Source organism: Lissotriton helveticus, chromosome 7 (assembly GCF_964261635.1).
Source record: "Lissotriton helveticus chromosome 7, aLisHel1.1, whole genome shotgun sequence".
Lineage (NCBI taxonomy): Eukaryota > Metazoa > Chordata > Amphibia > Caudata > Salamandridae > Lissotriton > Lissotriton helveticus.
The window spans coordinates 389,478,307-389,495,131 of NC_136068.1; positions in this window are offsets into that span (position 1 = coordinate 389,478,307).

The window sequence follows — 16,825 nt, forward strand, 5'->3', positions numbered from 1 at the left end:
CCCTGCCACACTTATGGCGGCCAAAGCGGTACAAAAGGGGGTGGTGATGGACAGAGCATCTGAACTAATCAAACACTAACACCCAGTCAAAAGATATGGGTTTAATCCATCACCATTCTTTAGCCCACTCTGCCACCCCAGTTCAGACATGGCCATATGCAAATCAGTCTGACCCTGTGCCTCATGGGAACAGTCCAGCCCGAACTGCCAAGCCATGCCTTCCCTGGACCGGAAACATGCTTCCGAGGACCGGTTTCTGGCATTGCAGCCGTCTTCAGCCCGGCTTGCTTGAATCCAGTGGCAAAGTGAGCAAGGGACTCACGTCTGAGCATACCCTGCCACACTTATGGCGGCCAAAGCGGTACAAAAGGGGTGGTGATGGACGGAGCATCTGAACTAATCAAACACTCACACCCAGTCAAAAGATCTGGGTTTAATCCATCACCGTTCTTTAGCCCACTCTGCCACCCCAGTTGAGACATGGATATATGCAAATCAGTCTGAGCCTGTGCCTCATAGGACTAGTCCAGCCCGAACTGCCAAGCCATGCCTTCCCTGGACCGGAAACAAGTTTCCGAGGACCGGTTTCTAGCATTGCAGCCGTCTTTAGCCCGGCTTGCTTGAATCCAGGTGCAAAGTGAGCAAGGGACTCACGTCTGAGCATACCCTGCCACACTTATGGCGGCCAAAGCGGTACAAAAGGGGGTGGTGATGGACGGAGCATCTGAACTAATCAAACACTCACACCCAGTCAAAAGATCTGGGTTTAATCCATCACCGTTCTTTAGCCCACTCTGCCACCCCAGTTCAGACATGGCCATATGCAAATCAGTCTGACCCTGTGCCTCATGGGAACAGTCCAGCCCGAACTGCCAAGCCATGCCTTCCCTGGACCGGAAACAAGCTTCCGAGGACCGGTTTCTGGCATTGCAGCCGTCTTCAGCCCGGCTTGCTTGAATCCAGTGGCAAAGTGAGCAAGGGACTCCCGTCTGAACATACCCTGCCACACTTATGGCGGCCAAAGCGGTACAAAAGGGGGTGGTGATGGACGGAGCATCTGAACTAATCAAACATTCACACCCAGCCAAAAGATCTGGGTTTAATCCATCACCGTTCTTTAGCCCACTCTGCCACCCCAGTTCAGACATGGATATATGCAAATCAGTCTGAGCCTGTGCCTCATAGGACTAGTCCAGCCCGAACTGCCAAGCCATGCCTTCCCTGGACCGGAAACAAGCTTCCAAGGACGGGTTTCTGGCATTGCAGCCGTCTTCAGCCCGGCTTGCTTGAATCCAGTGGCAAAGTGAGCAAGGGACTCACATCTGAGCATACCCTGCCATACTTATGGAGGCCAAAGCGGTACAAAAGGGGGTGGTGATGGACGGAGCATCTGAACTAATCAAACATTCACACCCAGTCAAAAGATCTGGGTTTAATCCATCACCGTTCTTTAGCCCACTCTGCCACCCCAGTTCAGACATGGCCATATGCAAATCAGTCTGACCCTGTGCCTCATAGGAACAGTCCAGCCCGAACTGCCAAGCCATGCCTTCCCTGGACCGGAAACAAGCTTCCAAGGACCGGTTTCTGGCATTGCAGCCGTCTTCAGCCCGGCTTGCTTGAATCCAGGTGCAAAGTGAGCAAGGGACTCACTTCTGAGCATACCCTGCCACACTTATGGCGGCCAAAGCGGTACAAAAGGGGGTGGTGATGGACAGAGCATCTGAACTAATCAAACACTAACACCCAGTCAAAAGATATGGGTTTAATCCATCACCATTCTTTAGCCCACTCTGCCACCCCAGTTCAGACATGGCCATATGCAAATCAGTCTGACCCTGTGCCTCATGGGAACAGTCCAGCCCGAACTGCCAAGCCATGCCTTCCCTGGACCGGAAACATGCTTCCGAGGACCGGTTTCTGGCATTGCAGCCGTCTTCAGCCCGGCTTGCTTGAATCCAGTGGCAAAGTGAGCAAGGGACTCACGTCTGAGCATACCCTGCCACACTTATGGCGGCCAAAGCGGTACAAAAGGGGTGGTGATGGACGGAGCATCTGAACTAATCAAACCTTCACACCCAGCCAAAAGATCTGGGTTTAATCCATCACCGTTCTTTAGCCCACTCTGCCACCCCAGTTCAGACATGGATATATGCAAATCAGTCTGAGCCTGTGCCTCATAGGACTAGTCCAGCCCGAACTGCCAAGCCATGCCTTCCCTGGACCGGAAACAAGTTTCCGAGGACCGGTTTCTAGCATTGCAGCCGTCTTTAGCCCGGCTTGCTTGAATCCAGGTGCAAAGTGAGCAAGGGACTCACGTCTGAGCATACCCTGCCACACTTATGGCGGCCAAAGCGGTACAAAAGGGGGTGGTGATGGACGGAGCATCTGAACTAATCAAACACTCACACCCAGTCAAAAGATCTGGGTTTAATCCATCACCGTTCTTTAGCCCACTCTGCCACCCCAGTTCAGACATGGCCATATGCAAATCAGTCTGACCCTGTGCCTCATGGGAACAGTCCAGCCCGAACTGCCAAGCCATGCCTTCCCTGGACCGGAAACAAGCTTCCGAGGACCGGTTTCCTGCATTGCAGCCGTCTTCAGCCCGGCTTGATTGAATCCAGTGGCAAAGTGAGCAAGGGACTCACGTCTGAGCATACCCTGCCACACTTATGGCGGACAAAGCGGTCCAAAAGGGCGTGGTGATGGACGGAGCATCTGAACTAATCAAACACTCACACCCAGTCAAAAGATCTGGGTTTAATCCATCACCGTTCTTTAGCCCACTCTGCCACCCCAGTTCAGACATGGCCATATGCAAATCAGTCTGACCCTGTGCCTCATGGGAACAGTCCAGCCCGAACTGCCAAGCCATGCCTTCCCTGGACCGGAAACAAGCTACCGAGGACCGGTTTCTGGCATTGCAGCCGTCTTCAGCCCAGCTTGCTTGAATCCAGTGGCAAAGTCAGCAAGGGACTCACGTATAATCATGCCCTGCCACACTTATGGCGGCCAAAGCGGTACAAAAGGGCGTGGTGATGGACGGAGCATCTGAACTAATCAAACACTCACACCCAGTCAAAAGATCTGGGTTTAATCCATCACCGTTCTTTAGCCCACTCTGCCACCCCAGTTCAGACATGGCCATATGCAAATCAGTCTGACCCTGTGCCTCATGGGAACAGTCCAGCCCGAACTGCCAAGCCATGCCTTCTCTGGACCGGAAACAAGCTTCCGAGGACTGGATTCTGGCATTGCAGCCGTCTTCAGCCCGGCTTGCTTGAATCCAGTGGCAAAGTGAGCAAGGGACTCACGTCTGAGCATGCCCTGCTACACTTATGGCGGCCAAAGCGGTACAAAAGGGGGTGGTGATGGACGGAGCATCTGAACTAATCAAACACTCACACCCAGTCAAAAGATCTGGGTTTAATCCATCACCGTTCTTTAGCCCACTCTGCCACCCCAGTTCAGACATGGCCATATGCAAATCAGTCTGACCCTGTGCCTCATGGGAACAGTCCAGCCCGAACTGCCAAGCCATGCCTTCCCTGGACCGGAAACAAGCTACCGAGGACCGGTTTCTGGCATTGCAGCCGTCTTCAGCCCGGCTTGCTTGAATCCAGTGGCAAAGTGAGCAAGGGACTCACGTCTGAGCATACCCTGCCACACTTATGGCGGCCAAAGCGGTACAAAAGGGGGTGGTGATGGACGGAGCATCTGAACTAATCAAACACTCACACCCAGTCAAAAGATATGGGTTTAATTCATCACCGTTCTTTAGCCCACTCTGCCACCCCAGTCCAGACATGGCCATATGCAAATCAGTCTGACCCTGTGCCTCCTGGGAACAATCCAGCCCGAACTGCCAAGCCATGCCTTCCCTGGACCGGAAACAAGCTTCCGAGGACCGGTTTCCTGCATTGCAGCCGTCTTCAGCCCGGCTTGATTGAATCCAGTGGCAAAGTGAGCAAGGGACTCACGTCTGAGCATACCCTGCCATACTTATGGAGGCCAAAGCGGTACAAAAGGGGGTGGTGATGGACGGAGCATCTGAACTAATCAAACATTCACACCCAGTCAAAAGATCTGGGTTTAATCCATCACCGTTCTTTAGCCCACTCTGCCACCCCAGTTCAGACATGGCCATATGCAAATCAGTCTGACCCTGTGCCTCATGGGAACAGTCCAGCCCGAACTGCCAAGCCATGCCTTCCCTGGACCGGAAACAAGCTTCCGAGGACCGGTTTCTGGCATTGCAGCCGTCTTCAGCCAGGCTTGCTTGAATCCAGTGGCAAAGTGAGCAAGGGACTCACGTCTGAGCATGCCCTGCCACACTTATGGCGGCCAAAGCGGTACAAAAGGGCGTGGTGATGGACGGAGCATCTGAACTAATCAAACACTCACACCCAGTCAAAAGATCTGGGTTTAATCCATCACCGTTCTTTAGCCCACTCTGCCACCCCAGTTCAGACATGGCCATATGCAAATCAGTCTGACCCTGTGCCTCATGGGAACAGTCCAGCCCGAACTGCCACGCCATGCCTTCCCTGGACCGGAAACAAGCTTCCGAGGACCGGTTTCCTGCATTGCAGCCGTCTTCAGCCCGGCTTGATTGAATCCAGTGGCAAAGTGAGCAAGGGACTCACGTCTGAGCATACCCTGCCATACTTATGGAGGCCAAAGCGGTACAAAAGGGGGTGGTGATGGACGGAGCATCTGAACTAATCAAACATTCACACCCAGTCAAAAGATCTGGGTTTAATCCATCACCGTTCTTTAGCCCACTCTGCCACCCCAGTTCAGACATGGCCATATGCAAATCAGTCTGACCCTGTGCCTCATAGGAACAGTCCAGCCCGAACTGCCAAGCCATGCCTTCCCTAGACCGGAAACAAGCTTCCAAGGACCGGTTTCTGGCATTGCAGCCGTCTTCAGCCCGGCTTGCTTGAATCCAGGTGCAAAGTGAGCAAGGGACTCACGTCTGAGCATGCCCTGCCACACTTATGGCGGCCAAAGCGGTACAAAAGGGCGTGGTGATGGACGGAGCATCTGAACTAATCAAACACTCACACCCAGTCAAAAGATCTGGGTTTAATCCATCACCGTTCTTTAGCCCACTCTGCCACCCCAGTTCAGACATGGCCATATGCAAATCAGTCTGACCCTGTGCCTCATGGGAACAGTCCAGCCCGAACTGCCAAGCCATGCCTTCCCTGGACCGGAAACAAGCTTCCGAGGACCGGTTTCCTGCATTGCAGCCGTCTTCAGCCCGGCTTGATTGAATCCAGTTGCAAAGTGAGCAAGGGACTCACGTCTGAGCATACCCTGCCATACTTATGGAGGCCAAAGCGGTACAAAAGGGGGTGGTGATGGACGGAGCATCTGAACTAATCAAACATTCACACCCAGTCAAAAGATCTGGGTTTAATCCATCACCGTTCTTTAGCCCACTCTGCCACCCCAGTTCAGACATGGCCATATGCAAATCAGTCTGACCCTGTGCCTCATAGGAACAGTCCAGCCCGAACTGCCAAGCCATGCCTTCCCTGGACCGGAAACAAGCTTCCAAGGACCGGTTTCTGGCATTGCAGCCGTCTTCAGCCCGGCTTGCTTGAATCCAGGTGCAAAGTGAGCAAGGGACTCACTTCTGAGCATACCCTGCCACACTTATGGCGGCCAAAGCGGTACAAAAGGGGGTGGTGATGGACGGAGCATCTGAACTAATCAAACACTAACACCCAGTCAAAAGATATGGGTTTAATCCATCACCATTCTTTAGCCCACTCTGCCACCCCAGTTCAGACATGGCCATATGCAAATCAGTCTGACCCTGTGCCTCATGGGAACAATCCAGCCCGAACTGCCAAGCCATGCCTTTCCTGGACCGGAAACAAGCTTCCGAGGGCCGGTTTCTGGCATTGCAGCCGTCTTCAGCCCGGCTTGCTTGAATCCAGTGGCAAAGTGAGTAAGGGACTCACGTCTGAGCATACCCTGCCACACTAATGGCAGCCAAAGCGGTACAAAAGGGGGTGGTGATGGACGGAGCATCTGAACTAATCAAACACTCACACCCAGTCAAAAGATCTGGGTTTAATCCATCACCGTTCTTTAGCCCACTCTGCCACCGCAGTTCAGACATGGCCATATGCAAATCAGTCTGACCCTGTGCCTCATGGGAACAGTCCAGCCCGAACTGCCAAGCCATGCCTTCCCTGGACCGGAAACAAGCTTCCGAGGACCGGTTTATGGCATTGCAGCCGTCTTCAGCCCGGCTTGCTTGAATCCAGTGGCAAAGTGAGCAAGGGACTCACGTCTGAGCATACCCTGCCACACTTATGGCGGCCAAAGCGGTACAAAAGGGGGTGGTGATGGACGGAGCATCTGAACTAATCAAACATTCACACCCAGCCAAAAGATCTGGGTTTAATCCATCACCGTTCTTTAGCCCACTCTGCCACCCAAGTTCAGACATGGATATATGCAAATCAGTCTGAGCCTGTGCCTCATAGGACTAGTCCAGCCCGAACTGCCAAGCCATGCCTTCCCTGGACCGGAAACAAGCTTCCAAGGACGGGTTTCTGGCATTGCAGCCGTCTTCAGCCCGGCTTGCTTGAATCCAGTGGCAAAGTGAGCAAGGGACTCACATCTGAGCATACCCTGCCATACTTATGGAGGCCAAAGCGGTACAAAAGGGGGTGGTGATGGACGGAGCATCTGAACTAATCAAACATTCACACCCAGTCAAAAGATCTGGGTTTAATCCATCACCGTTCTTTAGCCCACTCTGCCACCCCAGTTCAGACATGGCCATATGCAAATCAGTCTGACCCTGTGCCTCATAGGAACAGTCCAGCCCGAACTGCCAAGCCATGCCTTCCCTGGACCGGAAACAAGCTTCCAAGGACCGGTTTCTGGCATTGCAGCCGTCTTCAGCCCGGCTTGCTTGAATCCAGGTGCAAAGTGAGCAAGGGACTCACTTCTGAGCATACCCTGCCACACTTATGGCGGCCAAAGCGGTACAAAAGGGGGTGGTGATGGACGGAGCATCTGAACTAATCAAACACTAACACCCAGTCAAAAGATATGGGTTTAATCCATCACCATTCTTTAGCCCACTCTGCCACCCCAGTTCAGACATGGCCATATGCAAATCAGTCTGACCCTGTGCCTCATGGGAACAATCCAGCCCGAACTGCCAAGCCATGCCTTCCCTGGACCGGAAACAAGCTTCCGAGGACCGGTTTCTGGCATTGCAGCCGTCTTCAGCCCGGCTTGCTTGAATCCAGTGGCAAAGTGAGCAAGGGACTCACGTCTGAGCATACCCTGCCACACTAATGGCAGCCAAAGCGGTACAAAAGGGGGTGGTGATGGACGGAGCATCTGAACTAATCAAACACTCACACCCAGTCAAAAGATCTGGGTTTAATCCATCACCGTTCTTTAGCCCACTCTGCCAGTGCAGTTCAGACATGGCCATATGCAAATCAGTCTGACCCTGTGCCTCATGGGAACAGTCCAGCCCGAACTGCCAAGCCATGCCTTCCCTGGACCGGAAACATGCTTCCGAGGACCGGTTTCTGGCATTGCAGCCGTCTTCAGCCCGGCTTGCTTGAATCCAGTGGCAAAGTGAGCAAGGGACTCACGTCTGAGCATACCCTGCCACACTTATGGCGGCCAAAGCGGTACAAAAGGGGTGGTGATGGACGGAGCATCTGAACTAATCAAACACTCACACCCAGTCAAAAGATCTGGGTTTAATCCATCACCGTTCTTTAGCCCACTCTGCCACCCCAGTTGAGACATGGATATATGCAAATCAGTCTGAGCCTGTGCCTCATAGGACTAGTCCAGCCCGAACTGCCAAGCCATGCCTTCCCTGGACCGGAAACAAGTTTCCGAGGACCGGTTTCTAGCATTGCAGCCGTCTTTAGCCCGGCTTGCTTGAATCCAGGTGCAAAGTGAGCAAGGGACTCACGTCTGAGCATACCCTGCCACACTTATGGCGGCCAAAGCGGTACAAAAGGGGGTGGTGATGGACGGAGCATCTGAACTAATCAAACACTCACACCCAGTCAAAAGATCTGGGTTTAATCCATCACCGTTCTTTAGCCCACTCTGCCACCCCAGTTCAGACATGGCCATATGCAAATCAGTCTGACCCTGTGCCTCATGGGAACAGTCCAGCCCGAACTGCCAAGCCATGCCTTCCCTGGACCGGAAACAAGCTTCCGAGGACCGGTTTCCTGCATTGCAGCCGTCTTCAGCCCGGCTTGATTGAATCCAGTGGCAAAGTGAGCAAGGGACTCACGTCTGAGCATACCCTGCCACACTTATGGCGGACAAAGCGGTCCAAAAGGGCGTGGTGATGGACGGAGCATCTGAACTAATCAAACACTCACACCCAGTCAAAAGATCTGGGTTTAATCCATCACCGTTCTTTAGCCCACTCTGCCACCCCAGTTCAGACATGGCCATATGCAAATCAGTCTGACCCTGTGCCTCATGGGAACAGTCCAGCCCGAACTGCCAAGCCATGCCTTCCCTGGACCGGAAACAAGCTTCCGAGGACCGGTTTCTGGCATTGCAGCCGTCTTCAGCCCGGCTTGCTTGAATCCAGTGGCAAAGTCAGCAAGGGACTCACGTATAATCATGCCCTGCCACACTTATGGCGGCCAAAGCGGTACAAAAGGGCGTGGTGATGGACGGAGCATCTGAACTAATCAAACACTCACACCCAGTCAAAAGATCTGGGTTTAATCCATCACCGTTCTTTAGCCCACTCTGCCACCCCAGTTCAGACATGGCCATATGCAAATCAGTCTGACCCTGTGCCTCATGGGAACAGTCCAGCCCGAACTGCCAAGCCATGCCTTCTCTGGACCGGAAACAAGCTTCCGAGGACTGGATTCTGGCATTGCAGCCGTCTTCAGCCCGGCTTGCTTGAATCCAGTGGCAAAGTGAGCAAGGGACTCACGTCTGAGCATGCCCTGCCACACTTATGGCAGCCAAAGCGGTACAAAAGGGGGTGGTGATGGACGGAGCATCTGAACTAATCAAACACTCACACCCAGTCAAAAGATCTGGGTTTAATCCATCACCGTTCTTTAGCCCACTCTGCCACCCCAGTTCAGACATGGCCATATGCAAATCAGTCTGACCCTGTGCCTCATGGGAACAGTCCAGCCCGAACTGCCAAGCCATGCCTTCCCTGGACCGGAAACAAGCTACCGAGGACCGGTTTCTGGCATTGCAGCCGTCTTCAGCCCGGCTTGCTTGAATCCAGTGGCAAAGTGAGCAAGGGACTCACGTCTGAGCATACCCTGCCACACTTATGGCGGCCAAAGCGGTACAAAAGGGGGTGGTGATGGACGGAGCATCTGAACTAATCAAACACTCACACCCAGTCAAAAGATATGGGTTTAATTCATCACCGTTCTTTAGCCCACTCTGCCACCCCAGTCCAGACATGGCCATATGCAAATCAGTCTGACCCTGTGCCTCCTGGGAACAATCCAGCCCGAACTGCCAAGCCATGCCTTCCCTGGACCGGAAACAAGCTTCCGAGGACCGGTTTCCTGCATTGCAGCCATCTTCAGCCCGGCTTGATTGAATCCAGTGGCAAAGTGAGCAAGGGACTCACGTCTGAGCATACCCTGCCATACTTATGGAGGCCAAAGCGGTACAAAAGGGGGTGGTGATGGACGGAGCATCTGAACTAATCAAACATTCACACCCAGTCAAAAGATCTGGGTTTAATCCATCACCGTTCTTTAGCCCACTCTGCCACCCCAGTTCAGACATGGCCATATGCAAATCAGTCTGACCCTGTGCCTCATGGGAACAGTCCAGCCCGAACTGCCAAGCCATGCCTTCCCTGGACCGGAAACAAGCTTCCGAGGACCGGTTTCTGGCATTGCAGCCGTCTTCAGCCAGGCTTGCTTGAATCCAGTGGCAAAGTGAGCAAGGGACTCACGTCTGAGCATGCCCTGCCACACTTATGGCGGCCAAAGCGGTACAAAAGGGCGTGGTGATGGACGGAGCATCTGAACTAATCAAACACTCACACCCAGTCAAAAGATCTGGGTTTAATCCACCACCGTTCTTTAGCCCACTCTGCCACCCCAGTTCAGACATGGCCATATGCAAATCAGTCTGACCCTGTGCCTCATGGGAACAGTCCAGCCCGAACTGCCACGCCATGCCTTCCCTGGACCGGAAACAAGCTTCCGAGGACCGGTTTCCTGCATTGCAGCCGTCTTCAGCCCGGCTTGATTGAATCCAGTGGCAAAGTGAGCAAGGGACTCACGTCTGAGCATACCCTGCCATACTTATGGAGGCCAAAGCGGTACAAAAGGGGGTGGTGATGGACGGAGCATCTGAACTAATCAAACATTCACACCCAGTCAAAAGATCTGGGTTTAATCCATCACCGTTCTTTAGCCCACTCTGCCACCCCAGTTCAGACATGGCCATATGCAAATCAGTCTGACCCTGTGCCTCATAGGAACAGTCCAGCCCGAACTGCCAAGCCATGCCTTCCCTGGACCGGAAACAAGCTTCCAAGGACCGGTTTCTGGCATTGCAGCCGTCTTCAGCCCGGCTTGCTTGAATCCAGTGGCAAAGTGAGCAAGGGACTCACGTCTGAGCATGCCCTGCTACACTTATGGCGGCCAAAGCGGTACAAAAGGGGGTGGTGATGGACGGAGCATCTGAACTAATCAAACACTCACACCCAGTCAAAAGATCTGGGTTTAATCCATCACCGTTCTTTAGCCCACTCTGCCACCCCAGTTCAGACATGGCCATATGCAAATCAGTCTGACCCTGTGCCTCATGGGAACAGTCCAGCCCGAACTGCCAAGCCATGCCTTCCCTGGACCGGAAACAAGCTACCGAGGACCGGTTTCTGGCATTGCAGCCGTCTTCAGCCCGGCTTGCTTGAATCCAGTGGCAAAGTGAGCAAGGGACTCACGTCTGAGCATACCCTGCCACACTTATGGCGGCCAAAGCGGTACAAAAGGGGGTGGTGATGGACGGAGCATCTGAACTAATCAAACACTCACACCCAGTCAAAAGATATGGGTTTAATTCATCACCGTTCTTTAGCCCACTCTGCCACCCCAGTCCAGACATGGCCATATGCAAATCAGTCTGACCCTGTGCCTCCTGGGAACAATCCAGCCCGAACTGCCAAGCCATGCCTTCCCTGGACCGGAAACAAGCTTCCGAGGACCGGTTTCCTGCATTGCAGCCGTCTTCAGCCCGGCTTGATTGAATCCAGTGGCAAAGTGAGCAAGGGACTCACGTCTGAGCATACCCTGCCATACTTATGGAGGCCAAAGCGGTACAAAAGGGGGTGGTGATGGACGGAGCATCTGAACTAATCAAACATTCACACCCAGTCAAAAGATCTGGGTTTAATCCATCACCGTTCTTTAGCCCACTCTGCCACCCCAGTTCAGACATGGCCATATGCAAATCAGTCTGACCCTGTGCCTCATGGGAACAGTCCAGCCCGAACTGCCAAGCCATGCCTTCCCTGGACCGGAAACAAGCTTCCGAGGACCGGTTTCTGGCATTGCAGCCGTCTTCAGCCAGGCTTGCTTGAATCCAGTGGCAAAGTGAGCAAGGGACTCACGTCTGAGCATGCCCTGCCACACTTATGGCGGCCAAAGCGGTACAAAAGGGCGTGGTGATGGACGGAGCATCTGAACTAATCAAACACTCACACCCAGTCAAAAGATCTGGGTTTAATCCATCACCGTTCTTTAGCCCACTCTGCCACCCCAGTTCAGACATGGCCATATGCAAATCAGTCTGACCCTGTGCCTCATGGGAACAGTCCAGCCCGAACTGCCACGCCATGCCTTCCCTGGACCGGAAACAAGCTTCCGAGGACCGGTTTCCTGCATTGCAGCCGTCTTCAGCCCGGCTTGATTGAATCCAGTGGCAAAGTGAGCAAGGGACTCACGTCTGAGCATACCCTGCCATACTTATGGAGGCCAAAGCGGTACAAAAGGGGGTGGTGATGGACGGAGCATCTGAACTAATCAAACATTCACACCCAGTCAAAAGATCTGGGTTTAATCCATCACCGTTCTTTAGCCCACTCTGCCACCCCAGTTCAGACATGGCCATATGCAAATCAGTCTGACCCTGTGCCTCATAGGAACAGTCCAGCCCGAACTGCCAAGCCATGCCTTCCCTAGACCGGAAACAAGCTTCCAAGGACCGGTTTCTGGCATTGCAGCCGTCTTCAGCCCGGCTTGCTTGAATCCAGGTGCAAAGTGAGCAAGGGACTCACGTCTGAGCATGCCCTGCCACACTTATGGCGGCCAAAGCGGTACAAAAGGGCGTGGTGATGGACGGAGCATCTGAACTAATCAAACACTCACACCCAGTCAAAAGATCTGGGTTTAATCCATCACCGTTCTTTAGCCCACTCTGCCACCCCAGTTCAGACATGGCCATATGCAAATCAGTCTGACCCTGTGCCTCATGGGAACAGTCCAGCCCGAACTGCCAAGCCATGCCTTCCCTGGACCGGAAACAAGCTTCCGAGGACCGGTTTCCTGCATTGCAGCCGTCTTCAGCCCGGCTTGATTGAATCCAGTTGCAAAGTGAGCAAGGGACTCACGTCTGAGCATACCCTGCCATACTTATGGAGGCCAAAGCGGTACAAAAGGGGGTGGTGATGGACGGAGCATCTGAACTAATCAAACATTCACACCCAGTCAAAAGATCTGGGTTTAATCCATCACCGTTCTTTAGCCCACTCTGCCACCCCAGTTCAGACATGGCCATATGCAAATCAGTCTGACCCTGTGCCTCATAGGAACAGTCCAGCCCGAACTGCCAAGCCATGCCTTCCCTGGACCGGAAACAAGCTTCCAAGGACCGGTTTCTGGCATTGCAGCCGTCTTCAGCCCGGCTTGCTTGAATCCAGGTGCAAAGTGAGCAAGGGACTCACTTCTGAGCATACCCTGCCACACTTATGGCGGCCAAAGCGGTACAAAAGGGGGTGGTGATGGACGGAGCATCTGAACTAATCAAACACTAACACCCAGTCAAAAGATATGGGTTTAATCCATCACCATTCTTTAGCCCACTCTGCCACCCCAGTTCAGACATGGCCATATGCAAATCAGTCTGACCCTGTGCCTCATGGGAACAATCCAGCCCGAACTGCCAAGCCATGCCTTTCCTGGACCGGAAACAAGCTTCCGAGGGCCGGTTTCTGGCATTGCAGCCGTCTTCAGCCCGGCTTGCTTGAATCCAGTGGCAAAGTGAGTAAGGGACTCACGTCTGAGCATACCCTGCCACACTAATGGCAGCCAAAGCGGTACAAAAGGGGGTGGTGATGGACGGAGCATCTGAACTAATCAAACACTCACACCCAGTCAAAAGATCTGGGTTTAATCCATCACCGTTCTTTAGCCCACTCTGCCACCGCAGTTCAGACATGGCCATATGCAAATCAGTCTGACCCTGTGCCTCATGGGAACAGTCCAGCCCGAACTGCCAAGCCATGCCTTCCCTGGACCGGAAACAAGCTTCCGAGGACCGGTTTATGGCATTGCAGCCGTCTTCAGCCCGGCTTGCTTGAATCCAGTGGCAAAGTGAGCAAGGGACTCACGTCTGAGCATACCCTGCCACACTTATGGCGGCCAAAGCGGTACAAAAGGGGGTGGTGATGGACGGAGCATCTGAACTAATCAAACATTCACACCCAGCCAAAAGATCTGGGTTTAATCCATCACCGTTCTTTAGCCCACTCTGCCACCCAAGTTCAGACATGGATATATGCAAATCAGTCTGAGCCTGTGCCTCATAGGACTAGTCCAGCCCGAACTGCCAAGCCATGCCTTCCCTGGACCGGAAACAAGCTTCCAAGGACGGGTTTCTGGCATTGCAGCCGTCTTCAGCCCGGCTTGCTTGAATCCAGTGGCAAAGTGAGCAAGGGACTCACATCTGAGCATACCCTGCCATACTTATGGAGGCCAAAGCGGTACAAAAGGGGGTGGTGATGGACGGAGCATCTGAACTAATCAAACATTCACACCCAGTCAAAAGATCTGGGTTTAATCCATCACCGTTCTTTAGCCCACTCTGCCACCCCAGTTCAGACATGGCCATATGCAAATCAGTCTGACCCTGTGCCTCATAGGAACAGTCCAGCCCGAACTGCCAAGCCATGCCTTCCCTGGACCGGAAACAAGCTTCCAAGGACCGGTTTCTGGCATTGCAGCCGTCTTCAGCCCGGCTTGCTTGAATCCAGGTGCAAAGTGAGCAAGGGACTCACTTCTGAGCATACCCTGCCACACTTATGGCGGCCAAAGCGGTACAAAAGGGGGTGGTGATGGACGGAGCATCTGAACTAATCAAACACTAACACCCAGTCAAAAGATATGGGTTTAATCCATCACCATTCTTTAGCCCACTCTGCCACCCCAGTTCAGACATGGCCATATGCAAATCAGTCTGACCCTGTGCCTCATGGGAACAATCCAGCCCGAACTGCCAAGCCATGCCTTCCCTGGACCGGAAACAAGCTTCCGAGGACCGGTTTCTGGCATTGCAGCCGTCTTCAGCCCGGCTTGCTTGAATCCAGTGGCAAAGTGAGCAAGGGACTCACGTCTGAGCATACCCTGCCACACTAATGGCAGCCAAAGCGGTACAAAAGGGGGTGGTGATGGACGGAGCATCTGAACTAATCAAACACTCACACCCAGTCAAAAGATCTGGGTTTAATCCATCACCGTTCTTTAGCCCACTCTGCCAGTGCAGTTCAGACATGGCCATATGCAAATCAGTCTGACCCTGTGCCTCATGGGAACAGTCCAGCCCGAACTGCCAAGCCATGCCTTCCCTGGACCGGAAACATGCTTCCGAGGACCGGTTTCTGGCATTGCAGCCGTCTTCAGCCCGGCTTGCTTGAATCCAGTGGCAAAGTGAGCAAGGGACTCACGTCTGAGCATACCCTGCCACACTTATGGCGGCCAAAGCGGTACAAAAGGGGTGGTGATGGACGGAGCATCTGAACTAATCAAACACTCACACCCAGTCAAAAGATCTGGGTTTAATCCATCACCGTTCTTTAGCCCACTCTGCCACCCCAGTTGAGACATGGATATATGCAAATCAGTCTGAGCCTGTGCCTCATAGGACTAGTCCAGCCCGAACTGCCAAGCCATGTCTTCCCTGGACCGGAAACAAGTTTCCGAGGACCGGTTTCTAGCATTGCAGCCGTCTTTAGCCCGGCTTGCTTGAATCCAGGTGCAAAGTGAGCAAGGGACTCACGTCTGAGCATACCCTGCCACACTTATGGCGGCCAAAGCGGTACAAAAGGGGGTGGTGATGGACGGAGCATCTGAACTAATCAAACACTCACACCCAGTCAAAAGATCTGGGTTTAATCCATCACCGTTCTTTAGCCCACTCTGCCAACCCAGTTCAGACATGGCCATATGCAAATCAGTCTGACCCTGTGCCTCATGGGAACAGTCCAGCCCGAACTGCCAAGCCATGCCTTCCCTGGACCGGAAACAAGCTTCCGAGGACCGGTTTCCTGCATTGCAGCCGTCTTCAGCCCGGCTTGATTGAATCCAGTGGCAAAGTGAGCAAGGGACTCACGTCTGAGCATACCCTGCCACACTTATGGCGGACAAAGCGGTCCAAAAGGGCGTGGTGATGGACGGAGCATCTGAACTAATCAAACACTCACACCCAGTCAAAAGATCTGGGTTTAATCCATCACCGTTCTTTAGCCCACTCTGCCACCCCAGTTCAGACATGGCCATATGCAAATCAGTCTGACCCTGTGCCTCATGGGAACAGTCCAGCCCGAACTGCCAAGCCATGCCTTCCCTGGACCGGAAACAAGCTTCCGAGGACCGGTTTCTGGCATTGCAGCCGTCTTCAGCCCGGCTTGCTTGAATCCAGTGGCAAAGTCAGCAAGGGACTCACGTATAATCATGCCCTGCCACACTTATGGCGGCCAAAGCGGTACAAAAGGGCGTGGTGATGGACGGAGCATCTGAACTAATCAAACACTCACACCCAGTCAAAAGATCTGGGTTTAATCCATCACCGTTCTTTAGCCCACTCTGCCACCCCAGTTCAGACATGGCCATATGCAAATCAGTCTGACCCTGTGCCTCATGGGAACAGTCCAGCCCGAACTGCCAAGCCATGCCTTCTCTGGACCGGAAACAAGCTTCCGAGGACTGGATTCTGGCATTGCAGCCGTCTTCAGCCCGGCTTGCTTGAATCCAGTGGCAAAGTGAGCAAGGGACTCACGTCTGAGCATGCCCTGCCACACTTATGGCAGCCAAAGCGGTACAAAAGGGGGTGGTGATGGACGGAGCATCTGAACTAATCAAACACTCACACCCAGTCAAAAGATCTGGGTTTAATCCATCACCGTTCTTTAGCCCACTCTGCCACCCCAGTTCAGACATGGCCATATGCAAATCAGTCTGACCCTGTGCCTCATGGGAACAGTCCAGCCCGAACTGCCAAGCCATGCCTTCCCTGGACCGGAAACAAGCTACCGAGGACCGGTTTCTGGCATTGCAGCCGTCTTCAGCCCGGCTTGCTTGAATCCAGTGGCAAAGTGAGCAAGGGACTCACGTCTGAGCATACCCTGCCACACTTATGGCGGCCAAAGCGGTACAAAAGGGGGTGGTGATGGACGGAGCATCTGAACTAATCAAACACTCACACCCAGTCAAAAGATATGGGTTTAATTCATCACCGTTCTTTAGCCCACTCTGCCACCCCAGTCCAGACATGGCCATATGCAAATCAGTCTGACCCTGTG